The sequence below is a fragment of the Stegostoma tigrinum genome, chromosome 9 (genome assembly GCF_030684315.1).
Source record: "Stegostoma tigrinum isolate sSteTig4 chromosome 9, sSteTig4.hap1, whole genome shotgun sequence".
Lineage (NCBI taxonomy): Eukaryota > Metazoa > Chordata > Chondrichthyes > Orectolobiformes > Stegostomatidae > Stegostoma > Stegostoma tigrinum.
This window is the reverse complement of record NC_081362.1, coordinates 4,052,789-4,068,890: the sequence shown is the minus strand read 5'-3', so window position 1 is coordinate 4,068,890 and position 16,102 is coordinate 4,052,789. Positions and strand designations below refer to the sequence as shown.

The following is a 16,102-nucleotide window of genomic DNA, read 5'->3' as shown; positions in this document are numbered from 1 at the left end:
TCATCCGCTGAAAGATCTCACAGGTTGATGACACCCCAAATGGCAATCTTTTGGTACAAAACCTTATGGGTATTAATTGTAACATATTTCTGGGAATCCTCATCTAACCACAATTGCAGGTATGCCTGACTCATGTCTAGCGTTATGAAGGTCAGCTCCCCGCTGCCAGATTTGTATATACATCCTCTCTGTGAGGGATATTGGGCATTTATCCAGCTGTGAGAAGCAGTTTACCATTTGTTAAAAAACCCCTCAAAGACTAACTGACCCATTGGGCTTCACAATTGGTACGACACATCCTGCCCATTCCCTCAAACTGGACTGGTTTGATGACGCGACACAACAAGGTGTAGAGCTGGATGAACATTGGAGGCCAAGCAGCATTGTAGGAGCAGGAAAGCTGACGTTTCGGGTCTGCTCCTCTGATGCTGCTTGGCCTGCTGTGTTCATCCAGCTCTTCACCTTGTTGTCTTGGATTCTCCAGCATCTGCCGTTCCTATTATCTCTGGTTTGACGGTCCCTTCGCTTTCTAGCTTTCTGATTTCTGCCTCTCCTTTTGACCACAAGGCAATGGCACTAGGCAGGTCTTGCAGAATCATGGAATTGCTTCCTGGTCAAATGCAAGGCGGCCTTTTCTTATTTGTTAGGGCCTAGACCTTCCTGAAAAGCCTCCGGATATTTACTTAGGAATTTGTTCAGGCAGCCATTTTCTAATCGATAAATGTTGAGCCAATCAAGGTGAATCATTCTCAACCAATTTCACCCCATCAAGTTTGGGCTTGAGCCTTTTACTGCAATCACTTGTAACTGAACCAGCTGCTTTTCATAAGAGACTGGAAGCAAAGTTGTGCCTTTTTTCTGTAAAGGTTCCCCAGTGTAGGTTCTCAGCCTGGGCTGAATTCTTGCACAAATGCAAGGGCTGGAGTCCAGAGCGAATTTTGTTAAAGACTGATTCTGCAAACACTGAACTGACAATGCTAATATCAACCTCCATTAAAACCAGGTGATCATTTAACCAGACCTTTAATTTGATTGGATCTGATTTGGATGTTACTAAGCAATTTAGCTGTTCCAAACCAGATACAGGTGGACTTTCCAATGTGTGCACTCTCCTGGATACTGGCCTATGAGTTCTTTTACTCAGTTTAGGTCTAATGAGGCTGTTTTGTTGTGTTCAGTCCACATACCAGCAGCAACTACAATAACTTGCACCCTGGATCCAGAAGAAAATTTTAACCATTTGGCAGACGCCTGCCTTTGATTTGGGATTTTGCTGTGGGCTGACCTAGAGTCCCTCCGATCAGGATATGCCTGACTGATGCTACACCATTGCCTGTGCTCAAGTGGTATTCCTTGAGCTCACTTGGCCTGGCGAGAGTATCCACTTCCATCGGAATACCTTGCTACTCACATGCTCCACTTGCCGTGTTTTCCAATGATAAAGCCAGTTGCAGGGCCTGTTTGAAGTCCACTTGGGTTTCAGTGGGTAGGCCCCTTTGCACGGCTAGGTCATTAATCCCAAATACCAAACCTTCCTCTCAGCATCTCATTAAGGGTTAAATCAAAGTCACATGCCTCTGCCAGTCACCTTAACCTAGTCCCAAATCGTGATACGGATTCCCCTGATACTCGGATTGCTGAGTAAAACCAATAGCATCACAGAATTAGAAGAAGCTTAGGATCATAACATTGCTTGGCTAAATCTGTCAACTCTTGCAAGGTTTTAATATCTGGTGCCGCAGGGAAAGTTAGGCTCCTAATAACCAAAAAATGTTACAAGCCCACAAGCAGTGGGATTACTTGTTGTTTTTCATCTACCCCAATGTGATTTGCTGGAAAATAAAGAACACATTCTTTCCACATACTGGGGCCAGTCTTCAATGGCAGGATCAAGTGAGTCAACGTTTCCAAATAGTGGCATGATGCCAGAAATGTTTACCCCAATGCAAAAGCAACTGTTCAGAGTGAATTTCTTCAGCAGCATGCTTTTGTCTCGTATCCACTGAAATAACTCCACAGAGACCGGTCTCCCTCCACCAAGACACCCTGAATTTACACCTGAAAAGTCCTTGACAGTGATCCAGCACGCTCAGCGCCAGCTCTCAGCGTGAACATAACCTCTGATGCTCCTGTTTCTATCTGTCAGCCAGGGCTCCTTGATTGGACCAGATTAACAGCCCCACTCAGGGAACTCATATTTTATAAGGTACACCTGGCTGACCTCATTATAATCACCACAGTGGGTCATTGAGTTTATTCAAGGCAGAGTTTAAGGGATTTTTGACAGACAAATCCAAGGATTTGAGTCCACAATGAGATCAGCCATGATCATGGTAGAACAGGCTCTCAGGACAGAATGGTCTGCTGCTTTTCTGAAGCCCTATGGAATGCCTTGCATTATCTTGCATGTCTAGTCCATATCAAAATGTGCGATGTTGCATCTTTAACTTTCTTTCAATTTATCTAACAACAAAAGAAAAGCTCATAGAAAGTGTCACATTGGAAACTAATAGGACATGAAGGGGTGTGGTCTGGATCATCAAACTCTTGCTGATGACTATGATCTTTCTTGGGCCTACAGAGGCTGTGTATTGTGTTTCGTAGTTCCTCGTTCCACAATTACTGGGAAGGTTGTAGGGACAGTCAGGAGATGGCAGTGTTGTACAGCACAGGACAGCTGTGGCAGAAACACAGACCTGCTTGTGATTTGGCAGCACAGGTCCTGCCTGCCAAGCTCACATTATAAAATGTAGGCATGTGACTTTCATTGTAGTTCTGCTCTGAGCGCCTCAGTTTCCAGGGTAAAATAGAGCAGGAAATTGGAAGGTGATCCGTTCTATCCATTTCCCCTCCAAATGTGCACAGGTTCTTGGTTGGCAAATACCTGGAGCCCGGGTGTTTCTCCTTCAGCCCAGGTGAAAGCTCAAAAACTGTATAAGTTGTCACTGTGATGACCATCCTAGTCTCTGATGACCACGCACTGCTTTCTTCCCAGGTGCATTACACACCCAAGTTGTCCAGGTTTGAGCCAGGAGCAGGTTTACCCAGTTTGGGAGGGATTACAGCAGTGTTGCAGGTTTGCTACTGAGTCCAATTACTGGCACATTCACCTCTTCCTGTTTGGATTGAGGGTTTGATGGAGGGTTTACTGATCACAGAGCGAAAAGCAGACTCGATTGGGAATGTTTAACAGATAGGAAGGCTGTCTGATTTTACCCTAGTGATTCTACAGAGCCTTTCTCATCAGTACATCATGCTTTCAGTGGCATTGCGTGAAAGAAGGCAGATCAGAGTGATTAAGAGGAGTGGCAGGGCAGCTTAGGGGTGACACAGTGGCACAGTGGTTAGAATTACTGCCTCACAGTGTCAGGGACCTGGGTTCAATTTCACCCTCAGGTGACTCTCTGTGCAGAGTTTGCACATTTTTCCCAGGTCTGCGAGGATTTCCTTCGGGGGCTCCAGCTTCCTCCAACAGTCCAAAGATGTGCAGATTAGGGTGGATTGACCGTGGGAAATTGACCCTAGTGACCAGGGACTGTGCAGGCTAGGTGGATTAGCCTTGGGAAGCGTTGGGTTGTGGGGGTGGTGGGTCTGGGTGGGATGCTCCTCAGAGGTTCAGTGTGGACTTAATGGGTCAAATGGCCTGCTTCCATACTGTAGAGATTCTATGAAGATCCAGTTCCAAAACATAGCACTAATTATGTCTGTTGGCTGCAGCACACTCATTTAGCCACAAATTACCATATCACTCAGAGAAATATGTCCAATTGGTCTACCTAATATCCTCCTCAAAATTATGTCACCTGGACCTGAACTGCAGAGTCCTGTGCGATAAGCAAACAGACTGCAGCTTTATAAGATTTTGGTTAGGCCAGAATTAGAGTATTCCATTCAGTTCTGGCTGCCCCATTACATGAAGCGGTCCCCCTCCCCCTCTCTCCCTATTTATTTCAGAACCCTCTCCCCATCCCCCTCTCTGATGAAGGGTCTAGGCCCGAAACGTCAGCTTTTGTGCTCCTGAGATGCTGCTTGGCCTGCTGTGTCCATCCAGCTTCACACTTTGTTATCTTGGATTCTCCAGTATCTGCTGTTCCCATTATCTCTTTTACCAGGATGTTACCTGGGTTAGAGGGTACGAGCTATAAAGAGAGGCTAGAAAAACTCAAGGTGTTTTCTCTAGAGCGACGAAGGCTGGGGGAGATTTGATTGAAGTTTATAAAATTATGAGACGCATAGATAGAGTTGACAGTCAGAATCTCTTCCCCAGAATTGAAATGTCTAATACTCGGGGGCATGCATTTCAGGAGAAGGTGTAAAGTTCAAAGGAGGAGTGAGGGACAAGAGTTTTATACAAAAGTGGGAGGAGTCTGGAATATGCTGCCAGGGATGGCAGATAAAAGAGGGGCATTTAAGAGACTTTTAGATAAGGGATATGGTCCATGGGTAGCCAGAAGGGTTAAGTTTAATTTGGCGTCATAACATCATGGGTGGAAGAGGAGCAGAATGGATGGTCCATGACTGGCTGAAAGATCATTAAAGTTTTGGCAATCCATGGCCAACAAAGTGGCACAGGGAAAGAAACGAAACGTGTGGCTTGAGAGGTGTGAATGGCACAATGAGGGATAGCTACCATCTGGAAGCAAATGCTAGTGAAAAGTGAGTTAGCACCAAATCCTGCAAAATGACCCTGAATATTTACGGGGATCTGGTAATATCATTAGACCAGTGACCCAGAGGACCAGGCTAATGCTATCAGTTCAAACCCAATCACGGCAGTAGGTGGAATTTAAATTCAGTTGCTAAATCCAGAACTGGTGGTTGCCATGAAACTATCAGTGATTGTCGCAACATTCAATCTTGTTCTGCTCATGCCCTGTCGAGGGAGAAATCTGCCTCTTTACCTGGTCTGGCCTACAGACCCACAGCAATGTAGGTGACTCTTAAAGCACCTTCTCACTTTGATTAATAAGTCACTCAGCTCAAGAGCGATTAGGGATGGACGACAAACTCTAGCCTTGCCACACTCATATACCACAAAATAATAAAAATTAAAAGTGACATATTGAGGCAGAGCAATCACTGCTGTCTTGATCTTAGTGGGAACAAGGGGGTTAAGGGAATAAAATTGTAGAAAGCAAAACATAGTAAATTCATTGTGCAGGGAAACACTTAAGCAAAAATGCTTAAATTCAGCATACAAGCAATAATATGAGCAAAACAAATTTGTCATTATAATAGGCCAGGAAGTGTGTCAACAGTAACAATACCGATGAATAGCATGTCATAGGCTGGAAGTATCTTGTAGAGGGGAGTCTTGAAACTTCTAACTACGTGGGGTCACCATGGTAGTGAGGACAGGGTGGTTTGTGCTGTCTGGGGGCATCTGTGATTGGAGGACACAGTTTCAGAATAAGGGGCAAGCCATTTAAGAGTGAGATGGGGAGGAATTTCTTCACTCAGAGGCCAGTGAAACTGTAGCAGTCTCTACCCCAGAAGTCTGCGAGAGCTCAGGCACTGAGTGTGTTCAAGACAGAAACTGGATAGATTCCAGGATATCAAAAACATGGAGGGACACAGGGATAATCAGGAAAATAGTGAGAAGGGAGATAATCAGCCCTGATCTGTTTGAGAGGTGGAGCCAAGGCGTGGTGGCCCACTTGGTCTACAGCTACTGTTATGTTCCCTGGTGATGCAAGGGGCTTTGAGACAGTGTAAGGAATGTTCCCTGTGTGATCATTATCAGCCATGTGCAACTTGTCTGAGATGGCTCTTGTAACAGTCAAAAAGGAGATTGTGATATGACCGTTAACAAAGCTGAACTTGTGGGAGACACTGGAGGTAACTCAGTTCTGATCATCATAGGTTTTCAGCACATTTCCAGAGGGGAAAATACGGCTCCTTGTTCCTAGGCCAGCACATCATAAGAAGCATTTCTTCTCCAGGGTTCGATCTGATCAGTGTTCTGGGTCTGAATAGGGGCTAGGGTATTGGGGGAAAAAAAAGGAGCTGACTCCTTTGGTCCGGGGAAAATGTTTCCCTACCTACTTTGTCCTTGCCTCTCAGAACTTTGTTCACCTCAGTCAGATCCCTCCCAGGCTTCTCTGCTTAAGCAAAACTGCCCCAGGATAATTGAGCCTCTCTTTCTTTTTAGTTTCCTGTTCATGTTCATGCAGAGAGTTGGAGCTAAGGGCCAGGTCTTCTGTGAATTAAAGACAAGAAGGCCTTGGAGAAAGAGACCACAAGATTCTCTACCAGAAGCGAAAAGATTTACAGCATCCGCAGTTCTTTCGGTTTTTATTAGAAGGTTCACTATGCTTACAGTAAAGAGATCAAGAGATTGAGGGGGAAGGCTGCGAACTTTGTGGAAGAGTCAACTTTGCAGGTGTAAGTCAGGAAACTGGATGTGTAAACATTTGATCCCATAGTTTAGATTCAACAGGGAGCTGGATGAAGCAGGACACTAAAGGTAAAATAGGAACTGGATTCAGAGAGCATCCATCTTCTCTGGCAACTTATAAACTGAGGAGGTAATTGGTTTGAGAGAAATCTATTTGTGCATTTTGATTCTCAGTGCTAGGTTCTCGACACAGAAACAGAGAAATAGGAGCGACAGTAGGGCATCTGGCCTTTAGACCCTACACCACCATTCAATATGATCATGGCTGGCCACCTAACTCAGTCTCTTGTTCCCCTTTCCCCTCGCACCCTTTGATTCCTCTAGCCCCAAGAACGATATCTATATCCTTCTTGAAAACATTCAATGTTTTGGTCTCAACCGCTTTCTGTAGCACAGAATTCCACAAGCCCCACACTTTCTGAGTGAAGAAACTCCTTCTCATCTCAGCCCTAAATGTCCTACCCTGTATCATTAAGACTGTGAGCCCTGGTTCTGGAATGGAATTAATCTCCTGTTTACTAGCTCTCAGCAAGTTATTTACATCCTTGTGATTTTTTTAAAAACATTGTTTCATAAAATGAATTCAGGAATCTTGCAATCCTATACATTTGGCAGTGTATAATTTGTGCCTTTCAAAACTGAAGCCTAATGATCGATTAAATGTTGCATTGCTTATAGGTGGATAATTTGGGCCACCCATGCCAATCATTTCCCCCTGTACTTTTTCTTTGCTCTTACCCACCCTTGGTTTGGATTCTGTTTAAGATCCCTTTTCAGCCACATTACAGCCTGCACCTTGTTAACGACTGATGGTAAAGTATTTCACGTAAAAAGAACCCCTGATATATACAACATGTCTAGATAAAAGTTCTCAGTCGCAATAGAATTGTACTGAATAATCAATACTGACCTACACTGTCATCCAGTAGGGTACAACCTCCATTTTAAAATCCTTATCCTTCATCTCTAATCCCTCTGTGAGTCCTCAGCTCCCAACCACACACCCCACTCCCCGATCTCAGTGATTTCAGATTCGCCACAGTGCAGAGCGACCTATTTTCATCTAGAGGTAGTCTCTTCTGTGGTCCCACTTTTAATCTGTCCAAAACTGGTGGCCATGCCTTTAGGGACCTAAGATCCCGAATTCTCTTTCCAAGCCTCTCTCTCTTCGTGGGAGATGCTTCTTAACAGTTAACTCTTTGACCATGATTTTGACCATCTAGCTTGACACATTGTTCTGCTCATCTCACATTCCAATCACTTAATCTGCACTGTCAGGACCCTTTCACCCCCAGCACTCCACCCCACACTATTGCATAAATGCTGCTCCCTCCACACCTCACGTTCAGCTGCGATAGACTCGAAACATCAGCTTGCTCCCTCTCCATGGATGCTGCCTGATCTGCTGTGATCTCCAGGATTTTTTTGTTTTCAGAACAGATTCCAGCATCTGCAGTAATTTTCTCCTTTCTCATTCTGTGTTTTGGTGTCAACTGATGATAGATAAAACTTGTGTGAAGCACTTTGCGATGTTTAACTACATTGGAAGGCCCGAGGGAAATGCAAGAAGCTATTGTTATTTTAGTCACAGCCTGGTCATCAGTCCCAATGTCATCCTGTGATGACCATAAAACTATGAGCGGAAGTAGGATATTCAGCCCATGGAGTTTACCCTACCTTTCAGTGAGGTCATGGCTGATCTGATAATCCTCAGCTGCACTTTCCTAACCTTTCCCTAAAACCCTTGATTCCCTTACTGATTAAAAATCTGTCTATCTCAGCCATGAAGATACTTAACAACCCAACCTCAATAGCCTTCTGCGATAAAGAATTCCACATCCTCATCTCCTCTCTAAAGGAACAACCCCTTACCCTGAGATGACGCTCTCTGGTCCTAGGCCTTCACACAAGGGATAATAAGAACGGCCCGGTTGAACCGTCCAAGGATCCTGAATGTTACAACAAGTTTGCCTCTCCTTCTTCTCAAAGCCAATGAGTATAAGCCCAACCTACTTAGTCTATTCTTGCAAACCAGTTCCTCTATACCTGGAAGCTACCTCATGGGGCTTTTCTGACTGCCTCCAATGGTTGTATGAAGGAGATGTGGCCTCACAAATTTATAACCACCCTTCTGCTTCTTTGTTCAATGCTCCATGTGTAAGAATATGGATTAATTTTGTTTGGGTAAATCAGCAAAGATCCTTAAAGGCAGCACAGGTCAGAGAGAAAATTAATGAACCCAATGTCTGCCTCATTCCTGTGATGAATGGCATATTCTATGAGGAAAGCTTGGGCAGGCTGTGCCCATATCCTTGGAGCTTTGAAAACTGTGTGGTAATCTTTTTGAAACATGAAAGGCAATATTAGGAAAAAACAGAGTCAATGTTTCTGGTCCGGTGACCCTTCCTCAGATCACCAGACCTGAAACGTGAACTCTGATCTTTTTCCTTCACAGACGCTGCCAGACCTGCTGAGCTTTTCCAGCAACTTCTGTTTTTGTCCCTGATTTATGGCATCCGCAGTTCTTTTGGTTTTTATGAGGCTATATTAGGATTGGACAGGCTGAATGCTGAAAGGGTGTTTCTTCTTGTGGAAGAGACTAGAAATAGGGGATGCCATTTAAGAAAAAAGGGTATTACCCATTTAATACCGATTTGGGAAGAGTTTGTTTACTCTTGGACATTCGTTAGACTATGCGATTCTCCTCTCCAGCTGAATCACTAAGTATTTTAAAGGCCGAGTTAGATCGATTTTTGGTGAATGTGGGAGTCAAGGGTTATGGGGGCCAGACAGGCAGGAATGTGGAGTTAAGCCCACAGCCAATATTTTATTGGTTAGTGGAGCACGTTCAACAGGCTGAATGGCCTGTTTTCACTTCAAATTGTTGCGATCTTTTATTCATAAACTGGAAGTTTTCAACTTGAACCTATCACAACCCACGGAGTACATCGTGTTTCCTTGATCGAAATTTTTTGCTGCATTGTCTGTGATTTAACAGAAATACCGAGGTTTGGTGCTGCAAGTGACATCATGTGGATGTTGTCACTATGGTAACATGCCCACAGTGAAACGACACAGGTTCAGTATAGTCTATGATAGAATCAAGATATGCCATCACCCAGTTTACCGTTTATTTTCCTTTTCATTCTTAATAATGTCTTTAAGTCTCTAAATAGACAGTGTCCTATGCATTGACTGGAAACTAAAGTCACCCAATCTTGCCACTTTTTTGTCTCTTGACTGCACTCTTGTTAAAATCAACAGGGATGCCCCAATTCTCTTTTATCTGTGATAAATTATCTGACCCTTAAGATAGATTGCGCTGGCTAGGGATAAGTATCCTCTCGGAGAGCAGCAGACATTCTGGTTTGGCTCTGTCTTCTTTCCAGTTCACAGCCCGTAAAGGCTATGGACTCATGAACTCAAAGTCAAAGACCGACCTCAGTGTATGAGCCTGCCTTTGAGGCTGCCTCGGGTTTGAAGGGTCATTCTCACTTTATGATTAGAAATGGATCCGCAATCGCCCTGCCATCAGGGAAAATCATTAGCCCAAGGTTGCAAATCTGTGCGTGAGTATAAGGAGACTGTCTGTAAATGCCTTTGACTGGTATGGTTACTTTGGTGATGAGCCCATTGTCTGTAATATAATATGCGGGCCTACGTCTGTGACATGTGATAGCTTAAATCATGGGTCACATTAACTCTGCCTGGAGATATTTTCAAATGGCCGACATTGTGTTAATTGGCCAAAAGATACCATTCAAAAGAATAACCTGACCCCTCCCTTTTGCTTTAAGTAATCGGTCCTGCTTTGCTTAATAATCGTGTGGCAAATTTGATCCTAGCTTAGTGATGAGAAGCAAAGCTCACTGGAGGTTCACTCTGGACATGGGAAATAATCTGATTTCACTTTCAGTTGATTAGTTATAGAGTTTCCCAACACAGATTTCTTTTCATCCTAACTAATGTTCCTATTCAGAATTCAGGTTGCAGGAATTAAAACTTTTGTTTTGTTTAATAAGATTTTCTTTTGCCTGGAAGACAATGCATGCATGTAATTTAAAAATGTAACTCACGACATTCTGTGACACAATATGCTTTTTGTTGCTAACTGATGCTACCATCGGCTCTAACAATGGCTAATTTCTCAAAGTTAATTGGCTTTGTTTGTCATTGACATTATCCCATGTAGCATTTTCTTTCGAAAAGATAAATATTTGTTTAAATCAGTATTATAAATTTTTAATTTTAAAGTGCAGTAACGTTTGGAAACAAATTGACATTTACATTTCTATTGAGTACAGGTGAGTGTGTACATGAGTGCATATGTGTATCTGCGCGTGTAGGTGTACATGCATGTACAAATGTGTTTGCACACGTGTGAGCATGTGCAAATGTGTGTGAACATGTATATAGAAATGTGAGTGTGCAAGTCAGTGTGTACAAGTGTGCTTGCATGCAAATATGTGTGTGTGTGTGTGATTGTGCAAGTGAATGTGTGTAAATGTGTATATCTGTGGGTTTATTCCAATTATTTGTAAGTGTGCTTCAGGAGAGACAATGGCAATGTGACCTTTTCTGTCTATCCTGGTGTTCAGTATTACAGGTCATGTGGAATTAGCAGATGTTGTCGCTTTTTTTAATCATTCCTTACCTATGTCAGTTGAATTCATCAATCATCTTAATCACTGTGAGGGGCAGCTTGTCAGCAGAGGGGGAGAAAAACCCCTTCCCAATTTGATGCATTCCCTGATAACAGAAAGAGTTTGGAAAAGCTGCACAGCAGGGTCCATATGCTTCTGATTATTGCACTGTTTAGTTCCAGAACATTAACCCCTTAACAGCTGACTCCCCTGGAGGTTTCATTTCCAGCTAATGTCGCTCATTAAAAGTTTTATTCATTTTTGCTTCAAGTGAATTACAAAGCGGCAAATTGCTTCCCAAACATTTCTAATGTTTATCGTGGAACAAAGTCTTTATGCTCTCAAACGCATATTTAAAACCGCGCAATTAAGACTTTTTAACATTAAATGTGCAATTAGTACAGTGTAACTGGGGCCCAGAGCAACTGAGATATCACACAACTGAAATTGGAGCCCTAATTAGTTAATGACCAAGGAATCATTGAAGCGATCATGAGTAATCTGAAGATTTTACCACAAAAAAGGAATAGATCAAGGCATAATCTTTTGTGGCATTATACACAGGAGGATAGGCTGTTTCTAAATACCTGGCAAGGCAGATAACTGGAGCAGGCACGCCGGCCGTTAATCCGCTCCCATGTTAAAGTTGAGGTGGGAGATTTTCAGGGAGAATTGGGAAAATATGTTCCTGCATTCTAAATAGTGTGCAAATAACTTACTAGGGCCCTCAGCAATGTATGAACTCTGTATTAAGCACCCCTGAACTTAATCACTCTGCTATTACCATGACCCTGAAAGCCAATTGCCCCTAACCCTTCGCCTGCCTACCCTTCCAGCACCCTACTCCACTCTTCTCAATAAAGACTCAACTCAAAGTCTCAACCGATCTTTCATTGATCTGCCTGCTTTTGCAGCTTCACATCATGTTCTATTTTAAGTATCAGGAGTTGCAATGGCCTGGTCATATTATCACTGGGCTGTTAATCCAAAGATCCAGATCACGTTCTGGGGACTTGGGTTCAAATCTCTCCAGGCAGATGGTGGAATTTGAATTCAATAAGTATCAGGATTTAAGAGTCTAATGATGACCGTGAATCCATTGCTGATTGTCGGAAAAACCCAACTGGTTCACTAGCGCCCTTTAGTTCTGGCCTACATGTGACTCCAGACCCACAAACGATGTGCTTGACTTGTAACTGCCCTGTGGGCAATTAAGGGTGGGCAATAAATGCTGTTTAGCCAGCGATACCCTCATCCCATTAATGAATAAAGACAATCTGACGAAGGGTTACTGGACCTGAAATGTTAACTCTGATTTCTCTCCACAGATGCAGCCAGACCTGCTGAGCTTTTCTAGCAATTTCTGGTTTTGTTTCTGATTTCCAGTATCTGCAGCTCTTCCAATTTTCATTTGGTATTTAACTCATTGCCACATCTCTTCCATGCCTGCCTTGAAGAAGTCTTGCTCCTCTGTCTGATAGGATTTCCATTCCAATCTTTTTTCTTGTCTACTGTCATTAATTTCACTGTTACTCCTGGTGTTTGACCAAGTATTTGCTAAAACCTGTTTTCACAGCCACATCACATTCCTCAGTGAGTGCCTGTGGCTCAGACACACCCCGTGTGAGTTCCATAGAAGGGTCACCGGACCCGAAACATTAACTCTGATTTCTCTCCGGAGATGCTACCAGACCTGCTGAGCTCTTCCAGCAATTTCCGTTTTTGTTTCTTTGTGATTTTGTATCTTTGTGATTTTAGCTCAGAAGCCAACTTGGAACATTGAATGATCTAAATAAATCCAGCATGCTATCCTTGACACTCATTTACAATCATCGGCCAATTGATGAGCCCGTTAACATTCACACCATCACAGTTGTCTATGTGAAAACAAGCTTAGAGACCAAATCCTTTCTTTACATTGCTTTCATATTTGAATTTTGCTGAAAAAGGAACAACACACTTTCTTGAAATTTATTGTTGTAAACTTATCAGAATAATTTGTAAGAAAAGCCAAAGAAATATTCATTTCAATGCAACAAAAGAGGTGACAGTCATTCTTTAATTTCTCGAGGTATTTCCTCAACCAATCAAAATCAAACTGTCTGATTTAAAATGTATATGATGATTGGCAATTAACTATCAGTCAACATGAATTGGTGCATTCTCCATGGAGTATGCCTTCCAATCACAGTCCACTTGCCAACCAATCAGCATTCTCCCCTCATGCAGTATAAATGAGAAAGCAGTCCATTTGATTGGCATCCCATTCATCACCTACAACATTCAGGCCCTCCACTGCCAATTTACAGTGACAGCAGTGTGTGCCATTTACAAGAACTATTGAAATAACTCACCAAAGTCTCTGCAAATTGCAGCCTCTCCCATCTAGAAGGGCAAAGAGCAATAAAGACATTTGGATTTACCACTAACAGTAAGCTGCCCTCCAAGCCAAACACTATCCTGGCTTAGAACCCCTTTGCTGTCCTTGCATAGTTGCTGGGTTAAAAGCCTGGAATTCCCTTCTGTTCTTTGGATGTATCTGTGCCCCAAAGACTGCAGTATGGCAAGAAGGCATCATCACTTCCCTCAGGGCAATGACGAATGGATAACAAACACTGGCTTAGTCAGTGACACCCACATTTCATGAACGCATCAACAAAAAATATCATTTTCCTTTTGTATTGGTATTCTCACAAACTGTCCTTGAACTGTGGAAGGTGAATACTTTTGACAGTATACAATTCCTGTATGGCCAAACAACTACTCTAACATTCCAACTTAACTTTCAATGGCTGTGTCTAAAGTGGAAATTGTCCGTGTAAGCTCACCACTGGGTGGTTAGGGGAGACGGTGGCTTAGAATTAATGTCATTGGGCTAGTGATCCAGAGGCTACCGCAAATAGCCTGCGGCCTTGGGCTTGAATCCGTCTTCTAGGGAGAATGTACTGCCCCCAGGAATGTGTCTCCACTGTTCCCTGTCAGGAACACATTATTAACAGGGTCATCAGGCCCCATGATACATCAGCCCTTACTCGCCGTGGGAATATGAGATAATGTTTATGCTGTGAATCCAAAACTTCATTCAGAAGAATCCTGAGCTGTCATTTTCACAACTCTAAACAGTGAAGCCATGCAACCATTGAGCAAACCATGATGTTTTCTCATGGGATGTCAGCAGTGCTGGCTGGGTTAGTATTAATTGCCCATCCCCAGCTACCTTTGACAAGGTGGTGGTGAGCTGCCTTCAGTCCATGTGCTGTAGGAATCCCCCACAATATCGTGAGGGAAGGAATTCCAGAGCTTTGACCTTGCAACACTGAAGGAACAGTGATACATTTCCAAAACAAAGTAAAGAATGGTGATATATTTCCAAGCCCGATAGAGGGGAAATTGCAGGGGGTAGTGTTCCCATGTATCTGCTGCCCTTGTCATTCTAGATAATAGTGGTTGTGGGTTTGAAAGGTGCTGTCTTTGGAATTCTCAGGATTGGTGAATTTCTGCAGTACGTCTTGTAGATAGCACACACTGCTGCTACTGAGTGTAGGTGGTGGAGGGAGTGGATGTTGTGTCAATCAAGCGGGCTACTTTGTCCTGCATGGCGTTAAGCGTCTTGTATGTTGTTGGAGCTGCGCCCATCCAGGCAAGAGGGGAGTGTTCCATCACATTCCTGACTTGTGTTTTATACATGGTGGACAGGTTTTGCTGAATCAGGAGGTGAGTTACTCGCTGTAGGATTCCCAGCTTCTGACCTGTTCTTCTCGCCGCAGTATTTTTTGGCTAATGAAATGCAGTTTCTAGCCAATAGTAACCCCTGAGATGTTAATATTTGGGGACTTATCAATTGAAAAGCCATTGAATATTAAGGGTTAGAAAAGGGATGCACTTTTTCCTCATTATTAGCTCAGGTTTCTATGCACTATGCAGCCAGCTGTCAAATTCAGGGTAAATTCTGACCCATTACGCCTGAAGGATATTAACTAAATCAGAAGCACACACAAGCCACAATCGAATTGCAATGATTTTTGTTCTATGACAAGGAATTGACCAAACATTTCTTTGTTCCTATCTTACAGAGATTTGCAAACAAGCACCTTGGAGTTACAAAGGGGTGATGTTTCATCTTCAGTATCAATAGTGCTTTACACTGGAAAGAAAATATGAATATCAAGATTTCAGTCATATTACTACTGCACTTGCAAGAATCAATAAACTTTTTAAACAACTTCCAAAAAATTATTTCTCCACAAAGTCTTATTTCCCCAAGAGCCTAAGGTGTTAATGTTTCCCTGAATAGACAATCAACTCATTAGCAAATTTACGATGAATAATAGACAAAACAAAATGTTCTGATCACATTAGCGCATGAAAATAAAACAGGTAGCATTTAAAACTGCCCTCTGCAATAGAAAACATGGCTGTGAATCAGAAATGAGGTCCCATGGCAGTCTCCCTCTGCTGGAGAAATCTCCCCCTAACTACTTTGGACGTAGGAGCGGACCCAGTGGGGGTCTGGGTGCTATTGCTTAACTTATTATTGAGTGCATTGATGCTGGCTGTTCCAAGTCCCCAGCTACCTACTAACCTCATCCCACCTCCTTGACCTGTCCGTCCTCCCTGGACTGACCTATCCCCTCCCTACCTCCCCACCTACACCCTCTCCACCTATCTTCTTTACTCTCCATCTTCGGTCCGCCTCCCCCTCTCTCCCTATTTATTCCAGTTCCCTCCCCCCATCCCCCTCTCTGATGAAGGGTCTAGGCCCGAAACGTCAGCTTTTGTGCTCCTGAGATGCTGCTTGGCCTGCTGTGTTCATCCAGCCTCACATTTTATTATCTCCAAGTCTACTGGGCTCTCCTATTGGATCAGGAATGATACGAGAGCGGCTTGTGTTTTGGAAGTTGCCTGGCAAACCTTGGCATGTTTTCTGATGACTTTCCATGCTGGTGAGAAGGATGGATTCTCTGTTTCAAGGGCACCTAGTATCCAATCAAGAGAGTTGGCACTGGTGTGTGGGGCCTCCAATACAATTGCACACCACCCCCACTCCCACCCTCCCATTCTC

General features: G+C 43.4%; 1 long non-coding RNA gene across 1 annotated transcript in view; it reads left to right on the top strand.

Moving 5' to 3' along the window:
* Positions 1-15,209, top strand: part of LOC125455172 (uncharacterized) — an 85,537-nt gene extending 70,328 nt beyond the window's left edge. The window contains exon 4 of the long non-coding RNA XR_007248172.2: positions 15,114-15,209. This is a non-coding gene — a long non-coding RNA (uncharacterized LOC125455172). The remainder of the gene's footprint in view (positions 1-15,113) is intronic.
* The last annotated feature ends 893 nt before the right edge of the window (positions 15,210-16,102 follow it).